Source organism: Lynx canadensis, chromosome F1 (genome assembly GCF_007474595.2).
Source record: "Lynx canadensis isolate LIC74 chromosome F1, mLynCan4.pri.v2, whole genome shotgun sequence".
NCBI lineage: Eukaryota > Metazoa > Chordata > Mammalia > Carnivora > Felidae > Lynx > Lynx canadensis.
In genome coordinates, this window is record NC_044319.2 from 20,593,027 (window position 1) to 20,613,854 (window position 20,828).

Below are 20,828 nucleotides of genomic sequence, written 5' to 3' on the forward strand. Positions count from 1 at the left end.
AGAGGAAAGGGCCTTCCTAAACACATAAAATTTGTGGAATTTAGAATTCCAAGATCTTTGCATCTTAGCAGAAACACATCATTGCCTATGTTGTTAAGGCAAAAGATAATGAAATATCTCAGGGATGAAAGGAATGTGCCAATCCTCTTTCCCTCGTGGAATTCTCAAAGTCCATGTAGCTGGCACCTGGTACAGTGACTTCAGTGCAAGCTCAGAGCTGACATTCCTAGGAAGGGACTCACAAATAAACCTACATCATTCCTAAAGATCTACAATACAATCCTCTGTAATCCAAGCACTCAGCTGTTCGAGACTAGAAGTATGCAACAACTGCTCACACACGCATGCACACAAACACACACACACTTTTCTGTGCACGGAATGTTTATGAATGTGTCTGTGTACCCATAAAGGAACAAAATAACGCAATCCACAAGAAATTCTGAAATGCCTAACTCCGAATAATACATTGATGAATTACTATTGAAATCTTTACTGAACATCCACTTTGTACCAAGTACTAGTAACAAGCACCAGGAATAGATCAGTAAAGTGGAAAGATGAAATCTGGCTCAGATTTATACACCTCAGAAATCTGGTGCTCACGATCACCTCCAGTTTAAAGACAAGTCATATTTATATCAACCATCTGAAGCAGGTGAAGTGAATGAGATGAAGACATTCCAAGTAAAGTGTGATTAATGATAATAAGATGCATAGTACATTCTACAAACTGAAAAAAAAGGATTATGGCCCAAGGTTTGTTTTTTTTGAATGGAGGGGACATGTGCATAAAATGAAGTGCTAAGAAAATTAAAGTAGGAGAGGTAAGCAAGGACCAGATCTTAGAGAAGTTTGAATGCCACGACAAAAAAAAATTCAGATTTATCTTGCTGGCAATTAGAAACCATTGAAGAGTAACAATTTCCAGAGTTTTTCTTTCAGACAAATAGGTGTTTTGAGTTTTCCAGATTATGGGGGAGGGGGAAAATAGTTAAACCAAGGAAATTAAAAAAAAACACTACACACACTAGGTCAGAGATAATAAATAGTGCTTCTCTAGCCTCAATAAAACAATATTACCAGAGCACCTAAGGGCTCAAGTCAGTTAAGGGTCCAACTCTTGGTTTCGGCTCAGGTCATGATCTCATGGTTCGTGGGTTCAAGCCCCATGTGGCGCTCCACGCTGTCCATGCAGAGCCTGCTTGGGATATTCTCTCTCTCTATCCCTCTACCCTTCCCCCCCCCCCACCTTTAAAAAACCCAAAATACTGTTCTTAAATTTTTTTTTTTTTCAACGTTTATTTATTTTTGGGACAGAGAGAGACAGAGCATGAACGGGGGAGGGGCAGAGAGAGAGGGAGACACAGAATCGGAAGCAGGCTCCAGGCTCTGAGCCATCAGCCCAGAGCCCGACGCGGGGCTCGAACTCACGGACTGCGAGATCGCGACCTGGCTGAAGTCGGACGCTTAACCGACTGCGCCACCCAGGCACCCCCCAAAATACTGTTCTTATTCAAAGAACATCCTGCATAATATTAATAATTGGGATTTGTAACTTTACTATTTACAAATCATTTTAAATTTTATTATTTTTTTGAGAGAGCGTGGGAGGGGCAGAGGAAAAAGGAGAGAGAGAATCTTAAGCAGGCTCCATGCCCAGGCTAAGCCCAACACCCAGTGTGGAACCCTGTGTCCAACAGGAAGACCAATATGGGACTCGATCTCACAACTGTGATGAGATCATTACCTGAGCAGAAATCACAAATCGGACGCTTAACTGACTGAGCCACCAGGTGCCCCTACACATTATTTTTTTTTTTTATTTTTTTTTTTCAACGTTTATTTATTTTTGGGACAGAGAGAGACACAGCATGAACGGGGGAGGGGCAGAGAGAGAGGGAGACACAGAGTCGGAAACAGGCTCCAGGCTCTGAGCCATCAGCCCAGAGCCTGACGCGGGGCTCGAACTCACGGACCGCGAGATCGTGACCTGGCTGAAGTCGGACGCTTAACCGACTGCGCCACCCAGGCGCCCCCCTACACATTATTTTAAACAAAAATTGCTAACATTCACTGTTTCATAAACTAAAAAATGATGACATGTTAATTGAAACATTGCCCTTGTTCTAACATCAAAATTATATATAGATGAGAGAATGTGACCAATGTACTCACTGGCTGAAAATACTTCAAATTAGTTCTTCTATGGCTTACCATCTCTTTCCAGCCCTAACTCCACTCCTTTTGTTTAGGCCATCTTCATTTTTCACGTAGGTCTTTGCAATGGTTTCCTCACTGGACTCTCCACCTCTGGACTTCTCTAACATCATTATAATATGCATATACAACCAAGATGATTTTTTTTTCTTGAGCACAAGAAAATCTGATCACAACATACTCTGTTTAAAACATTCCAATGATTTCTCCATTGCATTCAAGTTAAAGCCTAATTTCCCTCACATGGCATAAAAGGCTCTTTCACAGTGACTGAGGCCTTACCTCTCTTGCCCATTCTCTTTTTTGATAAACACCTGGCCTCTCACACTATGCTTTGGACATACTCAACTCTAGTTTCACAGATTGTCTCTTATTTTGGCAAATACTATTCCCTTGGCCCCAAATATTTTCTGCCCATGGTCCCCACTCCCACTTTGCCTGGCTAACTCCAACTGCTTCAGATCTCAATCCAGTGTCTCGTTCCAGTAAATAACATCCACAGACACAAGAAAAAACATCTCATTAAAAAATGCACAAAAGAAGTTGATTATTGTTCCAAATTTTTCAGGTCCTCACTATTATAGAATTATAATGCATATCCTTGGCTAAAGACTTTGCGGTTACCTACCACTAGAATAGGCAAAGTAGATTTCCCTTCCCCACTGATGCTGGGCTTGGTCATGTAACCTTCTCTGCCCAACAGTGTGGGCAGTATGCCAATTTGGAGCTGGGACTTTAATAGCCTTCATGTGTGTTTGTTTCTCACCCTTCTTGTGTTCCTGCTGTCTGCACTAGATGACTGTGGGACATGCAGAGCAGACCTGTGGGCACAGAGCCAAATCTCACTGAACCTAGGCAAGCTCAGCTGGGATCAACAAAATCCCAGCTGACCCAGACACTGATGAGAAGGAAAAAAAGGAAATGCCGTTTTTAAGCTACTGAGATCCAGATTATTTATTATATAGCATTTTTGCAGCAATGACTAATATAATGTATTTCCAACCAAATTTTACTTTTAATTATCAAAATATATACTTACATTGTTTTGTGGTTATGTGCCAGTAGGTTAAAATCCTAAATCAATCCTAAAAAGTTTTAAACAGAGAAACTAAAAAGAAAATAATTTCAACTTATGTATCTGTCATAGGTGAAGAGAACTAGGACATGGTATTTAGGTGGTCAAAATACATTAGGATAAACTTCCATGAGGGAAGTGGAATAGAAACACAAATTCAAAGAAAAACAGGAATAATTTCCAACTTTCAGCTGTTAAAAAAGAGCCTGTTTATATACTTCATAAAATAATGCTAATAATGGATAATGGTAATGATGAATCACTACAGTATTTAGATTCCTAGATACATTTTTTAAAATGATGTTTTGCTTTAGGGGCACCTAGGTGGCTCAGTTGGTTGATAATCTGACTCTTGATTTTGGCTCAGATCGTGATCCCAGGCTTGTGGGATCGAGCCCCCCATCAGACTCAGCACTGAGCATGGAGCCTGTTTGGGATTCTCTCACTCCCTCCCTTTACCCTTCTCCCATGCACGTGCTCACTCGCATGCTCTCTCTCTCTCTCTCTCTGAAACATAAGTAACTAATAAGTAATAAATAATGATGTTTTATTTTAAAATGTCGCTATTTATAAAATACAAAAAATTATATAATTTGCAATTATTTAAACTTATGATGAAACTGGTTTCTGATATGACCCAAAACACGCGCAAGAGAGCAGCTACTTTCTTTCTCTTGGTGTATAGTTCTATGAATCTTAATTCATGTACAAATTCATGTAATCAACACCTGTTTCTATAAGATACAGAACACACACAAGATACAGAACAATCATCCCCCTCATGCTATCCCCTTCATGGCCACATCCTCTTCTCACCTAGATCTTTCATAAGTCCTTTGAGGAAATATGTGAACACCAAAGTTTGAAGAAAACCACTATGACACTAACTAGCATGACTTACTACCCCAGTTATGGAGGCTTCAAATTTTTAGCCAAATTCAAGTTCATTTAGTAATACTAATAATGCCCAAAATATCCAATAAACAATAGTAAAATCTACTCTGTGGGCCAAATAATATATTCAAGTCGATCAATCTTGAGCTGGTTAATAAACTCCTTGACTCATAGTTTACTGCAATCAAGACTTAAGTTTCTCCACAACACTCATAGAGGATGATATAGACTTAAGTTCATCTCACACTGTTAGGAAGTACAACATGTACTTAATTATGCTACACCTTACCTACAATGAAAGAGAAATAAAATTCGGGAAGGAACTCTGTGAAACTTCAAAGAATGAGTTTTCATGTTCATGTTTTCATGTGCCCAGACCAGTCCTGCATAATTTATTCTCTCATTTCTAAAAAAGGAACAATAAAATCATCAGCCTAAGTACCACTGGTCACAAATGCCCCTTATTGATTGCTATGTTATTTCCCCAAGAAAAAAATCCCAACAGAGACCACAAATACTTTTCTCCTCACTAAAACTGATCACAGAGTTAAAACTCAAAAGATTTCATGGCAAAGTGAAAAACAAATTAATTCAACTTAAAAATAATAATAGGTAATCTGCATTTTCAAATAGATGAGAATTAAAAGCTGGTATATGCTACACTTCAAGACAAGGTTAACTCCTTAACCAGGTCTTATCCTAGAGAAGATGGTGAAGCAGGCCTTGACAGGCAGGTACCCTCCTTTCCCGACCTGTCTTCCCAGCTGACAAGGACTTTAACCCCTCACGATGTAACTACTCTGTGTGTGTGCACGTATACATGAATGCACATACAGACTGTCCCAAATCAGTCTTTTTCTATCTAAAGAGCTGAAGTTATTTTATCTTTGATTGGAAGGTAGTAATAGGAGGAAGAGACTAGATTCCACTTATTTTAATAAATAAAGAGCTAAAGGTGTTTACTCCTCTAAGCAAGGTCTGCCAAACAACTGTGCTCTAGAGCCTTAAAATTTAAAGATAATCTATGAAATTTAAAGATAACCTGATAAATAACATTTACAAAGAATAAGGGCACTGAATCCCACCCTGCCCAAAAGCTACATAGTAATATTTATGTTTTAACAGGTTACACAGTTAAAAATAAAAGAAATTTCCCCAAAGAATTTTAAGCGTTAACAAGGAGGCAGAAAAACACTGCTGGTTTTCTTCCAATCATGTCCTAAAGCGTATTCTTTTCCGATTAGACAGACATACAGGCTAGCTGTTTTATTTTCTTTTTATGTTTATTTTTGAGAAAGAGAGAGAGCACAAGTGGGGGAGTGGCAGAGAGAGAGAGGGAGACACAAAATTCGAAGGAGGCTCCCGGTTCTGAGCTGTCAGGACAGAGTCTGAAACAGGGTTCAAACTCAAGAACAACTGAGATCATGACCTGGGTTGAAGTCGGACGCTTAACCGATTGAGCCACCCAGGTGCCCTGCTAACTCTGTTTTAACTCTAGCCATATAGCAAACAAATCTCCATTGAAGATACTAAATTAACAGGGTAGACAAATGTCTACCCAGAATATCATGAGGAAATTTGTAGTGTAAAATATGCATATAGCAAGCCCCATTTGGACATTTAGAAACTATTAAAAATCATAAATTATAAAGAAAAGTTTAAGAAAAATTTCCATGTGCATCCTTCCAAAACCATTAGGAAATACTTTGAAAGCATGTTCTAGGAAACAGCTGATATAATTAGAGTAACAAATTTTAAAGCTACAAAAGGCTTTAATGGCTTTTTAGAAATAATAACCCTTTCCTTTGTGCAAAACAAAGAATGGAGGTAAAGAACCTACAGATCAGAGATCTGAGATACGTATTAGTTCCATTAGACAGTTTATCATTAAATAATTATATCGATTATTAAATATACCATTGTAACAAATAGGTCTTACCTGGATATCAATCCAAATTAACTGACAAAGAATGACATTTGAACACTAAGTGAATGTGACTACATAAAAGCAAAACAAATAAATTTTTTTTTTTAAGTATAAACTACAAAGACACTCTCAAAAAAAACCCTGAAGCATACTGTTACCTGTGAGGAAAAAAAAACGTACTGGCAAACAAGCATTTTTATTAGTTTCCCCTTATTGTGTGTATGTATGTGCATCTCAAATTTTATGTGAAGAAAAAAAAAATTCACATTCTGTACAGACTGACCTATGTATATGCCGTAAAAACAGTCGCAGAGCCTCCCTTCACCCCTAACGGTTTCTCTTCCTTTCTTTCCCTCTGACTTTCCCTCTCCCTCCCTGCATGCCCTGGCAACATAGGATTCCCTCCCCTTCTCCTACCTCCTCACCTTGGATCAGGAAAAAGTTTACCCTATCACTATACTTACAGACAGATGAGATGCAAAGCCTTTCCAATACTATAGTTCCTCTTTGATATTGTCCCCGGAAATTTCCACATCCGTATGTACACTTGAAAACTGGTCTGAAATACTTTCATATATGAATATCATTTCATTCAGTCCACAGTACAGTCTTAAAACCTTCTCTAACTTCATACCCTTCAACTTGTCTACCAGTTCTAAGCAAAAAGGAGAAAGAAGGCTTAGAACCTTCTTAGATTATCCCTGTCATGTTAGTGCCTGAACCTTTTGTTACTCCCTGTGAAATTTCTAGAGCATTTTTTATCTCAGGAAGATGAAAAAAGATAGGAGGTTGATTTGTATTGGTTTGTTTTGGGCACAGACTGGCAAAGTTGAAAGCCTACATGGCCACAGCAACAAGAAAATGAAGAATGTCAAAGCCAGAGAGAGAAAATAAAGAGGGACAGGATGTGAGTCCAGGCTGCAAGGTGTTCACCTAGCTTCTTGACCCTATTCCCTGGACCCCCCTGAATTGGCCTCCTGTAGGCCCTGTCCTACTCAGAAGAAGAAAAGCCATCAGCAGTCACTTGAAGCTGGTAGAAACCAGACTTCCACTGCTAAGACTGTTTCACAATAGCAGAAACTTAATAAATATTTGGTGGCGTATTTAGAATATTAACACAGACAAGTGTGAAGCTACCTAAAAGAAATGAATTAGCTATTTGAGGAGTGGGCTAGAATGGCAGGAACTATTCTCCTTAAATGGATGTCCTAAAGGAATAAACAACTAGCTCTTAATTTTAGTCTCCTAGCAGACAGATATGCTAGGAAGTTTTACTACTGTCTGGCATGCCACGGTCTTGTAAGTCCAGTAAGTGGGAATGTGAGCTCATGCCCCAGGCAGTAACAAATACACGCTGACGAAAGGGAATGATGAAGTAAATTAATAAAGGAGATCCCAGGCTACACAAACTCCTACCACAGTCTCTACAATCAAAAGAAGTTATAACAAATTAATCAAGATCAATAATCACTCCTTTTTAATTATATGCATAAGGGTTTTTTTAAAATCCTGAGAGTATTCCACTTGGGAGATGAGGGCAAGTATCTGGGAAAGTGAAGCGCTATTCAAAAAAACAGAAGTAATAAGGCTGTTATTAACAGCAGCCAATTTTAATTTTTACTGTTGTTACATGTTCCTGTCCTAAGAAAAATACAAGCAGGTGAGCATTTTTTAGAAGTAAAACTCTGATTTTGATAAGCCAAGCTTAGGAGTCAGCATGCCAATAGAAAAAATAAGCTTTAATTTCACACCCTAGCCTAGCCCAGGGGAAGAGAGAGACTAGTAAGGAGATTTCTGTTTCTGACAAGAAGAAAAGGATTAAAAACACTGTAAGAGATTAAAAATCAATCAATCAATCAATCATACAAACAAACAAAAACACTGTAAGAGGAATGAACTCTGGTTGCAAGCCGAGCTGCTACCCTAAGCATCTTGATTATTCCAAAGATGCCCTGAGATCCAACCCAACCCTTCTGGCTTCTGCCAGAGAAGCACAGTTAACAGCCAAATCAAGTTCCAAGAATAGTCATGACATACCATCCCCTTCCAACTACAGTTAACCTCAGGGAGAATGAGGTTCTGGGGCGCCTGGCTGGCTCAGTCAGAAGAGCATGCTGACTTCATCTTGGGGTCGTGAGTTCAAACCCCTTGTTGAGTGCAGAGATTACTCAAGTAAATAAAACTTTAAATTAAAAAAAAAAAAAGGAACAAAGGTCTGATGCATGCTATATAACACAGTGAACCTTGAAACACTGTGCTAGTGGAATAAACTAAACACACCTATGTGAAATATCTAGAATAGGCAAATTCTTAAAGAAGGAAAGTAGATTAGAGGTAACCAGAGACTGAGGAGAGAGGAATGGGGACACATTTTCTGTTTGAGTTGTTTAAAAAGGTTCGCAAGTAGATAGTGGTGATAGCTGCATTACACTGTAAATGTACTTGATGCCACTGAATTGTACACTCAAAAATGATTAAAATGACAGATTTTATGTTACATAAATGTTCCAACAATACAAAAATGTTTTAAAAGAGTGATCCCATAAAAACTTATCTGCTGCAGGCAGGTAGGTCTGCCATGGAAAAGTCGGCCTACAACAGGAAAAAAAAATTATTCTTAGAAAGGCCTTAGGGTGCCTGGGTGGCTAAGCTGGTTAAGCGTCTCACTTCAGCTCAGGTCATGATCTCACAGTTTGTAAGTTCGAGCCCCATGTCGGGCTCTGTACTGACAGCTCAGAGCCTGGAGCCTGCTTTGGATTCTATGTCTCCATCTCTCTCTGCCCCTCCCCTGCTCGCTCGTTCTCTCTCTCTCTCTCTCTCAAATAAATGTTAAAAAAAATTTTTTTAATTTAATACAACCAAATAAAATGGGTGACTCAGTTGGTTTTAATTTAATACAACTAAATAAAATGGGTGACTCAGTTGGTTAAGCGTCCAACTCCTGATCTCAGCTCAGGTCTTGATTTCAGGGTTGTGAGTTCAAGCCCCACACTGGGCTCCACACTGGGTGTGGGGCCTACTTAAAAAAAATTTTTTTTTAATTAATTTGGGGTGTCACAGTGTTTATATAATATTTTTTTAAGTTTATTTATTTATTGTGAGAGAGACAGAGAGAAAGAAAGAGAATCCCAAGCAGGCTCCATGCTGTCAGCACAGAACCCAACATGGGACTCGATCTCACAAACTGTAAGAGAACATGACCTGAACCAAAATCAAGACTTGGATGCTTAACTGACTGAGCCACCCAGTTGCCCCTATAGGATAAATCTTTATTGTACTTAGGTTCATGCCCCCAAAAAAATCCAACCCATGTTTATTTAGTATGCTTACAGTCTCTTTATCTACTGTTTCACCCAAATGAGAGAGAGTAAACCTTCTGGTAAAATGATTAAGATTCTGGACTCTAAAAAGGAAGAACATTTAAAATAAAGCCTTCTCCTATAAACAAATAATGTGTCACCAACTAAGTCATTAATTCTAAGGAATGACACAACTGTTGACATTAAGATTGAGAAAGAAAAGCAACACTGATAAAAGAGTGGAAATTAGGAAACACAAATGCAGTAACAATAGTTACATCTTAAGTAACAACAATTTAATAAGTCACCAATTTGGGGCGCCTGGGTGGCGCAGTCGGTTAAGCGTCCGACTTCAGCCAGGTCACGATCTCGCGGTCCGTGAGTTCGAGCCCCGCGTCAGGCTCTGGGCTGATGGCTCAGAGCCTGGAGCCTGTTTCCGATTCTGTGTCTCCCTCTCTCTCTGCCCCTCCCCCGTTCATGCTCTGTCTCTCTCTGTCCCAAAAATAAATAAACGTTGAAAAAAAAAATTTAAAAAAAAAAAAAATAATAAGTCACCAATTTAAGACTTGCAAACTCAAATGTACTGATCTAGAAGGATAAGGCTTATATAATCTTAACTATTTAAAGCGCTCAGATAATTCCTCTGCAGGAAATGAAGTGTGCAATTCTAATTTTCCTACCCAACATCCCAATCCTATAATAAGCATTACGCTAATTATGATGTATGATATACACTTGTTAAAACACTGATTAAAAAATTAAATAAAATACTGATTATTTCACAAGTTAAGCGTCCATGTAATTTTCACTGGGGAAGGCTAAGAAATGAAATTAAAAGGTCAGGAATATTGAATACATAACATTATATAATGTAAACATCAGAAAACAAAAGCAACAGCTAACTTAAAGGCTTTTAGTAACAAAAAATGAAGAATATGAATATGAAACTCTATGAAGAATAGAAGAGTTACAGGGTACTAAGGTAAATAACATATGGTCCCTGGCCCTCAAGCATCTCACATGCTAACGAGAGAAACCAAGAAGTCAATCAGCTATCATATACAGTGATGTGGCCTGAATGTTTTGACATCACAGAGCAGGAGTGCTTACTAGTATAGACAAAAGCAGAGGCCTACTGATAGAGGATTCTTGGCCTGAGTCTTAAAGAGGTAGCTGTGGAATAAAAGTTAGCATGTAAAAGAGTACAACTTATATACACCGACACACACACACACACACACACGCACACTCACTCGTGCACACTCTCTCTCTCTCCAGAAATATTTCTGGACTATCTACTATGTGCCAGGCACAAACCGTATTTAGGGAACTGCATGTGTTTTATTTAGTATGTCTGGAACCTAGAGAACATGTATGAGATTAGGCAGGCACCAGACCACGAAAGCCTTGAATGATGCTCTGCTAATGACTTTAGACCTCACCCTGAAGATGGTAAGAAATGAATGAAAGCTCTTAAGGAAGTCACAAGATCAGAGCTGTATCACTCAAGCCGAAGGCTTTCCTACACATTCTCCCTGAGGAGCTGGCATGAACGCTCTAGAGCAAAAGGAAGAAAGGAACAGATACGACCCACATTTCACAGATACTGTAGGAGGGAGCATCAGCTGCGAAGGTCTACCACTTCTCCACCTCCTGTCCTGTCATGAGACTCCATTCTACTGGGGTAAAAGGTTTCAGTAGAGTAGGAGATAGAAGATTGGTAACAGATAGGAAAGGAAAGTTCTGCTGGCCGAAGGGTGTAAGGGTCATCCGCAGGAAACTACTCCTACTTTATTTTTTTTAATTTATTTTTATTTATTTTTATTTTTTTTTTGAGTTACTAAATCAGGTTTTTTTAAATTTTTTTTATAATTTAACTTTTTTTTTAATTTACATCCAAATTAATTAGTATACAGTGAAGCAATGATTTCAGGAGTAGATTCCTTATTCCCCCTTACCCACTTAGCCCATCCCCCCTCCCACAACCCCTCCAGCAACCTTCAGTTTGTTCTCCATATTTATGAGTCTCTTTTGTTTTGTCCCCCTCCGTTTTCATATTATTTTTGTTTCCCTTCCCTTATGTTCATCTGTTTTGTCTCTTAAAGTCCTCATATGAGTGAAGTCATAGGATTTTTGTCTCTAATTTCACTTAGCATAATACCCTCCAGTTCCATCCACATAGTTGCAAAAAACTACTCCTACTTTAAACAGATTATATGAACAAAATATACCTGAGTATATTAAAGCATTATCTGAGAAGACGAGGAGTTTGATGTTGTGTATATTTTGCCACAATTGAAAACAACTTTAAAAAAAAAAAAGAAAGAAAAATTAGGAACAGAAAGCATGAAAACAACATTAATCTGGGAATGCAAACTGGTGTAGCCACTCTGGAAAACAGTATGGAGGTTCCTCCAAAAATTAAAAATAGAACTACCCTACAACCCAGCAATTGCACTACTAGGTATTTACCCAAGGGATACAGGTGTGCTGTTTTGAAGGGGCACATGCGCCCCAATGATGTGGTGTGTGTATGTGTGTGTATATATATATATATATATATATATATATACATACACACATACATACACACAATGGAATGTTACTCGGCAATTAAAAAAAAAAAGATATCTTGCCATTTGCAACTACATGGATGGAACTAGAGGGTATTATGCTAAGTGAAATTAGTCAGAAAAAGACAAATATCATATGACTTTATTCATATGAGAAATTTAAGACACAAAACAGATGAACATAATGGAAGCGAAGCAAAAATAATATAAAAACAGGGAGGAGGAGAAAACATAAGAGACTCTTAAATATAGAGAACAGAGTTGATGGAGGGGTTGTGGGGGGGGGATGGGCTAAATGGGGAAGGGGTATTAAGGAAGACACTTGTTGGGATGAGCACTGGGCGTTATACATAAGGGATGAATCACTGGAATCTACTCCTGAAATCATTGTTGCACTATATGCTAACTTGGATGTAAATTAAAAAATAAATAAATAAATAATCTGAAATTTAGACATCCTATTTTTGTACTCTGGCAAACATTCAAAATGGTAAATATAAGTTCATATTATATTTAATTATAATTCCTTCATTCTTCCTTCACATTTGAAGAACTCTTCAAAGTCTACCACAAACATAAAGCCAAATGTATAAGGACACAAAGAAAAAGCATAATTACTATCTTACTGGGGGAGAGGAGACAATCCTATCCCAAATGGACATTATCCAATAGCCAACTATGCTTTCCTAGAGACTTGCAATGGTGCAAATTGCCACCATAAAGAATGTACATGGATTTGAGCAGACACATTTGACAGCACAGCTGTCTGTCCAGGCATGCTGCTGAAAGAATAGTACATTCCTATTTGTCCTGTCCCCCACCCACCTTCAGTCTCCTTACATACAGGATTTTAAACAAAACTGTCATATTTAAGCCTCTAGTGTGTGTGTTTGTATGTGTGTTTAATAAGGTCAGTTAGATAATAACAGAAGCAATGAACTCCTCAACATCACCCCTATCCCAAAGTCTCCAAAGATTTCTGAAGAGCAAAACAGTTTTGTTCTTGTACATTTCTTAAAAGTCTTGATTTGAGGTTGCTCTTTAGTTTCAAAGAGAGGGTAACAGGTCACTAACTTTCAGAAAATTGATATAGTATGGTATAGGAGTGAATATTGAGAATTAGAGTAATAGAGTCTGAGTCCTAGCTTTGTGATCTTGGGGCAACTGTCCAACCTCTCTGAGTTTCAGTTTTTTTCATCCATAAAACATGAATAATGATGCTTACACTATTTACATCACACAGTTGCTGTATGATCAAAGAACTAAATGAACTTCGTGAAGATCAAAGAAATAAATGTAACCCGGGGCGCCTGGGTGGCGCAGTCGGTTAAGCGTCCGACTTCAGCCAGGTCACGATCTCGCGGTCCGTGAGTTCGAGCCCCGCGTCGGGCTCTGGGCCGATGGCTCGGAGCCTGGAGCCTGGTTCCGATTCTGTGTCTCCCTCTCTCTCTGCCCCTCCCCCGTTCATGCTCTGTCTCTCTCTGTCCCAAAAATAAATAAACGTAAAAAAAAAAAAAAAAAAAAAAAAAAGAAATAAATGTAACCCTACCCCAGCCACACACTACAATGCCCCTTTCTCAATAATCTCAATTTTATGCAACCACTTTTGAATATATGTTCTATCCTACTAGCAGCTCCTTCCTTTTCATACATGAACTTCTGCCATCACAGTTGATCCCACCAGAACCTTAAATCTACTAACTTAATCTTTTCACTCTCCCTCACCCCTGGAAGTCCTCTCTTCTCTCCTTACCCAGTTTAAGTTCCATGATCCATCATTATGATCACTCGCTCCTCTCTCACTTGTAGATACTCACTTTGCAAAACCACAATCCTGCTTAAATTCAATTCTCTGTCCATTCCCCTACTACTAAAGGAGAGGGCACACAACCAAGCTGACTGCCCCCACTTTTAACTCATGACCTTTAATTTAACCTCAAATGAGTCCTGAATTTGGCCTGGTATTCTATTTCCCAAGCCCATTCACTCTCCCACTTCTCTTAACAATGACACGTTCTCTCCTCTCTTCTCAAACTTCTAACGCCTTCTTCCATGCCCCTTCTCACTCTCAGCTGACGACTTGCTAGAAAATTAAAGCCATCAGAAGAGGATTTCGAGGAATTATCACATCCACCAACAGTATCAGAATCTATCTGCACCTATGTGCTCTGCCTTCCTTCCTGTTATAATAAATGAACTATCTGTTCTTTTCACCATCCAATCCCTTCTCTCGTGCACGAGCTCCAATCCCTACCACCAACTCAATGATATGAGCTCCAGAAATTCTCCTCTTCTCTACCGTATCATCAGCTTCTTTCCTGCCCTTCTCCCCGTCTCTACTACATCACTTCCTGAGCATATGAAATACATATGAAAATACTAGAACTCCTATCACAAAAACTGTACTAGCAGAAATACTGCCAGGTTGAACTAAAAAGACAGATACAATGCAAAATGAAAACTGCCCTTTGGATCCCCACATCTCTGAGCAGGAAGCGGGCTTAAAAAAAAAAATGATTCCACTGCAAACATGAGCTTCCTGTATGGAAGACTCAAGAAGATGGCACAAAGGAAGCTAAGAAGGGCTACATAACTTTTACAAGGTCATACAATTAAGTAAGTGGCAAAATTGGGATATTAACTCAGAAAGTCTACGTTCTTGTTTTGTTTCGTTTCTTTCCAGGCTTTAATTCACTGATTTTTCTTATATAAAACTATGTGGTGGCCACAGCTGGAGCCTGGGTCATCTGCACGGAGATGCTGGTGTGGGTCCTTACAAGACAATAAATCCCTGATAAGGAGACTTGGCGAACACAGTTTCTTTCCAGAGGTCTGGGGTGAGATAGCTGCAGGTCTTGGAAATGGCATCACAAGTGGCCTTGGCCAAAAAAGAAAAAAAAAAAAAGCGGGTCTTGGCAAAGTTGCCTAGGGTGGCAGTGCAACCCCTGCCCGAGGTGCAGCAGTCATCCACACCGGCCATCAGCAGCAGCTTCTTGGGCAAAGAGGCTAAGACAATGTCCTTGCCTCTAGGGGCAGGAACGAGGCGCACGAGCACAGAGCTACAGCAGCTAGTCACCCCACATGGGACAGTGTGGGCCTTGCCGATCTTGCTCTCCTGGGAGCCTCGCTGCACTGGTATGATGGAATGCTTAGCCAGGATCACGGCCCCATGGATGGCAGTGGCTACCCCCTTGGAGCACGTTAACATCTGGGCCAACACATTCATCGTGATCTCCGATGACAACAAATGCCTTGAAGCTGGCTCACTGGCCAGCAGGGATCTGCTTTTGCACAGGCATAATCTTCAAAACCTCATCCCGAGGATGTCCCCAGGAAAAAGTCAATGATCTCAGATTCCCTGATGGGCAGGGAGAAGAGATCTCCTCCAGGGACTTTATCTTCATGTCCTTGACTCCTTGTCATTGGCCTTGACTGCAGGAGCCCCATGTGCCCGCCTCTACCCCAGATACCCTGTCCCGACCTTCCAATGCAGAGACCTGGGCTTTAGGGCCCTCCTGCAGCACGAGTGTCATCTACCACTTGGTGTTTTCTTGAAGAGAAAATCTACATTCTTAACCAGTATCTACCACGTGCCAAGCACTTTACACATGGTATCTTGTTTAATCTTTACAACGCTGTGACTTAAGTGCTAGTATTATTCCCAATTTACAAAAGGGGAAACTGATAGATTCAGTGATTTCAAACACATCCACACACACAAAAAATGTTTTTTTCTTTCTTTTGAGAGAGGGGGTGGCAGAGAGAGAGGGAGAGAATCCCAAGCAGGCTCCTCATTGTCAGCACAGAGCCCAACTCAGAGCTCGATCTCACAAACTGTGAGATCATGACCGGAGTCAAAATCAAGAGTGGGACACTTAACCGATTGAGCCTGCCAGGTGCCCCCCAAAATGTATTTTTAAACAACTACACTAAGTTCAGAATTGAGGTAAAACTTACAAAACAAAAAGATACACAGGATATATGTTACATTTATAGTTTTTGGGGGTTTGTTTTTGAGAGAGAGCGCACACACACCAGCGGGGGGAAAAGGGCAGAGAGAATCTTAAGCAGGCTCTATGAGCAGCATGGAGCCCCACTTGGGGCTCGATTTCACAACCCTCAGATCATGACCTGGCTGAAATCAAGAGTCCCACGCTCAACCAACTGAGCCACCCAGGGGCCACTACAGTCATCTTTTTCTTAAGTATGCTTTTACAAGAAAATTTACTGCATCAAAATTCAGCCATTTTTAACAGCCTCATAACCTCAAAACTTTGGAAACTAAGTAGCTTGTTATGAATTAATAAAATTTGTGTCTACACATCTGTAAAAATTTCACTCGCTAAATAATAATGTCAACAAGATTTTAGGGATAAAGTTATATAAAATTTAAAAGTTAGTTGTAAAGCCATTTTCTCTATTTAATTTAAACTCTTAAGCAAATTAAAATGGTACTAAAAACATCCTTAGTTATATGTTAAAACCAAGTGTCCCAAAGATTTTTATCAGCAAAACCATGATCATCTACTTCCAGTTATTTGTACCTCAAAAAAATATCAATGGAAGTCGTAAAATATTCCATAAATCAGATAGCCTATATAACCAAACTGGAACTTCTTACAAAAATAAGCTTTATTATTTTTTTAATGTTTGTTTTTACTTATTTTGAGAGAGAGAGAAAGAGAGAGAGAGAGAGAAAACACGCACACGCGTGCAGGGTTGGGGCAGAGAGAAAGGGAGAGAATCTCAAGCAAACTCCTTGCTGTCAGCGCACAGCCCAATATCAGTCTTACCTACCTTGAGATCATGACCTGAGGTGAAATCAAGAGCCTGGGAGCTTAACTGTGCCACCCAGGCGACCGGGTTCTATAAGCTTTTAACAGATAAATTTCCACTTCCACTTTGCATACTTCACTTCTAAATAAATTTAACTATGCAAAATATGAATTCAAAACAAAATAAATAAGGAAGCAATAAACACAACCATAAGGCTGGCAATTAAGTTTGAAAAGTTTAGATAACCGGGAAATACAAATCAAAACCACACTCAGATATCACCTCACGCCAGTCAGAGTGGCCAAAATGAACACAACAGGAGACTATAGATGCTGGAGAGGAAGTGGAGAAACAGGAAACCTCTTGCACGGTTGGTGGGAATGCAAACTGGTGCAGCCTCTCTGGAAAACAGTGTGGAGGTTCCTCCAAAAATTAAAAATAGACCTACCCTATAACCCAGCAATAGCACTGCTAGGAATTTACCCAAGGGATACGGGAGTACTGATGCATAGGGGCACTTGTACCCCAATGCTTATAGCAGCACTCTCAACAATAGCCAAAGTATGGAAAGAGCCTAAATGTCCATCAACTGATGAATGGATAAAAAAGTTGTGATTTATATATACAATGGAATACTACTTGGCAATGAGAAAGAATGAAATATGGCCTTTTGTAGCAACGTGGATGGAACTGGAGAATGTGATGCTAAGTGAAATAAGCCATACAGAGAAGGACAGATTCCATATGTTTTCACTCCTATGTGGATCCTGAGAAACTTAACAGAAGACCATGGGGGAGGGGAAGAAAAAAAAATGGTTAGAGAGGGAGGGAGCCAAAACATAAGAGACTCCTAAAAACTGAGAACAAACTCAGGGTTTATGGGGGGTAGGAGGGAGGGGTGGGTGGGTGATGAGTATTGAGGAGGGCACCTGTTGGGATGAGCACTGGGTATTGTATGGAAACCAATCTGACAATAAATTTCATAAAAAAAAAAAAAAAAAACACAAACTCTGTGGACCTGAATTTGAACTAAAATAATCAACAGGAACGAATAAACATATTATTTTACCTTAAAAAAAAAAAAGAAAAGTTCAGATAACACGTCGACTTTCACTTAGATGCAGATAATCACAAGGCTGTTACCTTCTCAATATAAGGAGAAGAGCATCTTTATATGAATGTGTAAAGCACTCACTCAAGTTGATTAATCACAAAACAGGAATTCAACAACAAAAAAACTGCTGTCTTTGTAATATATAATTTAAATAATCAAAAAACTACAACAAAAAACAAACCTAAGGCAAAAACACTGTGGAAGAGTACTGAACTGGAAGTCAGAAGACCTAAGTTCTAATCTTTCCTCCATCATAACTGGATAGGAGAATTTACTACTGTGCTCCCACTTCTCCAACCTGTAAAATTAAGGGGCCGGGGAAGAGATGACTCTAAAGTTATTTTCAGCTCAAAAGTCTTATGATTCCATGAATCATAACTGAAGCATATCATATTTTGTTTTCATATTTTAGGAACCCTAGACAAGCAGATCAAATTAATAGAAATTAAGAGTAAATTATTGATGCCCTTCTAGTATACAACTACACAATGTGTAAAATTGCTTTAAAACTAATTTTCAGAGTTCTTTTCGAGTACGTTAGTCATTTTAATGACTCCCTAAACTTGACTGGATCCAGCAATTCCTTATTTAAAAGTTTTCCTAAGCTCTCGGTGTGCTAGGCTTTCCTTTTATCTTTCATTTTCTATTCCTCTTCTCCTTCCAACACTATTTATATTTTAGTATGCTTTCACAGTGATCATTTTGCCTATTTCCTACACCTTTACTACGTCTGGTTTTTATGCCTTCCCTATCCATGATTTCATTTTTGATTTGAAGTGCCTCTAATCCAAAAAAAAAAAAAAAAAAAAAGTGCCTCTATTCACCTAATTAGATATTAAGAGTTCTGAGGTCCTCAAATTTCAGATTTATTTCCTATGATGCAACTCATTTCCACACTATCAGAGACACAGGACATTTGCTAGCAAATTCACACATATTATTCAGTCATTCAAAACTTAAATTTTACATGTTGACATTTTTTATATTCCATGTGTTTTCACCACTAGCAACCTGCTTGCTTAAAGTCTAAGAATTTTGACTTTTAAATACTTTTTAGAATATTGATACATGCTGGAGAAACCAAACCAGTTTCAAATTCAAAATGTCACCTAGTAAAAGTGGAGAGGAAAAAATAGCACCCAATATTTAATTTGTCAAAACTCTGCCACTCAGTCTTTTTTGGTAGGCCTAAGAAAAAAATTCATTGCATACTATAACTATAAAAGGTATTGAAGTTTCTTTGGGGATCTTACCACATTTCTTTAAGATGCAAGTGATACTTAGGGGATCTATACAAACAAATTTAAATGATTACAGAATTTAACTCTAAGTCCTCAAGTTACCATTTTTTTCTTTTCTTTTCTTTTTTTTAGTTTATTTATTTTGAGAGAGCGAGGGTGCGCTCAGGGGAGGGGCAGATGGGGGAGGGAGGGGAGGAGGGAGAGAGGGGGAGAGAGGGAGGGAGGGAGAGAGACAGAATAAATATTAATCTCAAGCAGGCTTCTGTGCTGTCAGCACAGAGCCTGATGCAGGGCTTGAACCCACAAACCATGAGATCATGACCTGAGCCCAAGTCAAGAGTGGGACAATTAACCAAATGAGCCACCCAAGTGTCCCCCTAAAGTTATCATTTAAAAATATAAATACTTGAAGTGACTGGCTAAGTAGGAAGAACATATGACTCAATATCGGGGTCATGAGTTTGAGCCCCAGGTTGGGTATAGAGATTAATTAAAAAAAAAAAATCTTAAAAAATTGTAAATATAAGTACTCATTATCAATTCACTTTTTTACTCCTTTCTTCAGTGGTAGAAGTCAAGTCCCAGAGAGAAATGATTCTTAACTAGATTTGATAAAAACTCACTGTATCTAGTACAGTGCTACATAGTCTATGGCTATTTTAGACTCATAACTTGTCTCTCTGCTTTCATCCTTGTCCCCAAGAGTTTATTCTCCACAAAGTCAGACTGAACCTTTTAAATATAACCCCCACAGTCCAAGATTCCCATCCTGCTCAGAATAAAGTCCTAATTCTTTATGATGGTATGCAAGCCTTCCATAAACTGGCCCTCAGCAGTCTCCCTCATCCCCCGTGCTACTTTTACCTTCTTTTACCTTCTATATATTATCTCCCAACATTCTCCCACCAGGTCAGTCCTCTCTAGCCAGTCTAACCTCTGCCACTCCAGAAGGATACTTCTGCCTTGAAAATATTGTCCGAAACTTTGTCCTTGATGATCCTGTTCCTAGAATGCTGCTCTGAAAGCCCTAAGTCTCATTTCTTCAGATCATTCAATTCTCTGCTGAAATGTTACCCTACCAGAGGATTTCTCTGACCATTCTATCTAAAACAGCACCTCCCCTATTGGTCTGTCCTAGAAGTCATCATCATTTACAACTACATGGATGGAACTAGAGGATATTATGCTAAGTGAAATTAGTCAGAGAAAAACAAATACCATATGATTTCACTCATATGAGGAATTTAAGATACAAAGCAGATGAACATAAGGGAAAGGAAGCAAAAATAATATAAAACCAGGGTGGGAGACAAAACATAAGAGACTCTTAAACACAGAGAGCAGAGGGTTGTTGGAGGGGTTGTAGGAGGGGGGATGGGCTAAATGGGTGAGGGGCATTAAAGAAGACAGTTGTTGGGATGAGGATTGGGTATATAGGGGATCAATCACTGGAATCTACTCCTGAAATCGTTGTTGCCCTATATGCTAACTTGGATGTAAATTTAAAAATAAACTTATTAATTAAAAAAATAAGTCCTCTCCACATGATGTAGTAAATAAATAAACACTGAGTGCCTGTCTCCACCCACTACAATGTAATCTCCACGAAGGCAGGGAGTTTCATTTGTTCACTAACATATTCCCAGTGCCAACAAAGTGTCTGGTTGGTGCTCATTAACTGCTAAGTAAATGAAAATTCGAAATGTACG

The 20,828-nt window shown here is 39.0% G+C and overlaps 1 protein-coding gene and 1 pseudogene across 4 annotated transcripts in view; both read right to left on the bottom strand.

Annotated features, from left to right (window-relative positions):
- ABL2 (ABL proto-oncogene 2, non-receptor tyrosine kinase) overlaps positions 1–20,828 on the bottom strand; it is a 108,507-nt gene that overhangs the window by 52,832 nt on the left and 34,847 nt on the right. The gene's annotated exons all lie outside the window — the stretch shown is intronic.
- LOC115505576 lies at positions 14,669–16,846 on the bottom strand (annotated as a pseudogene).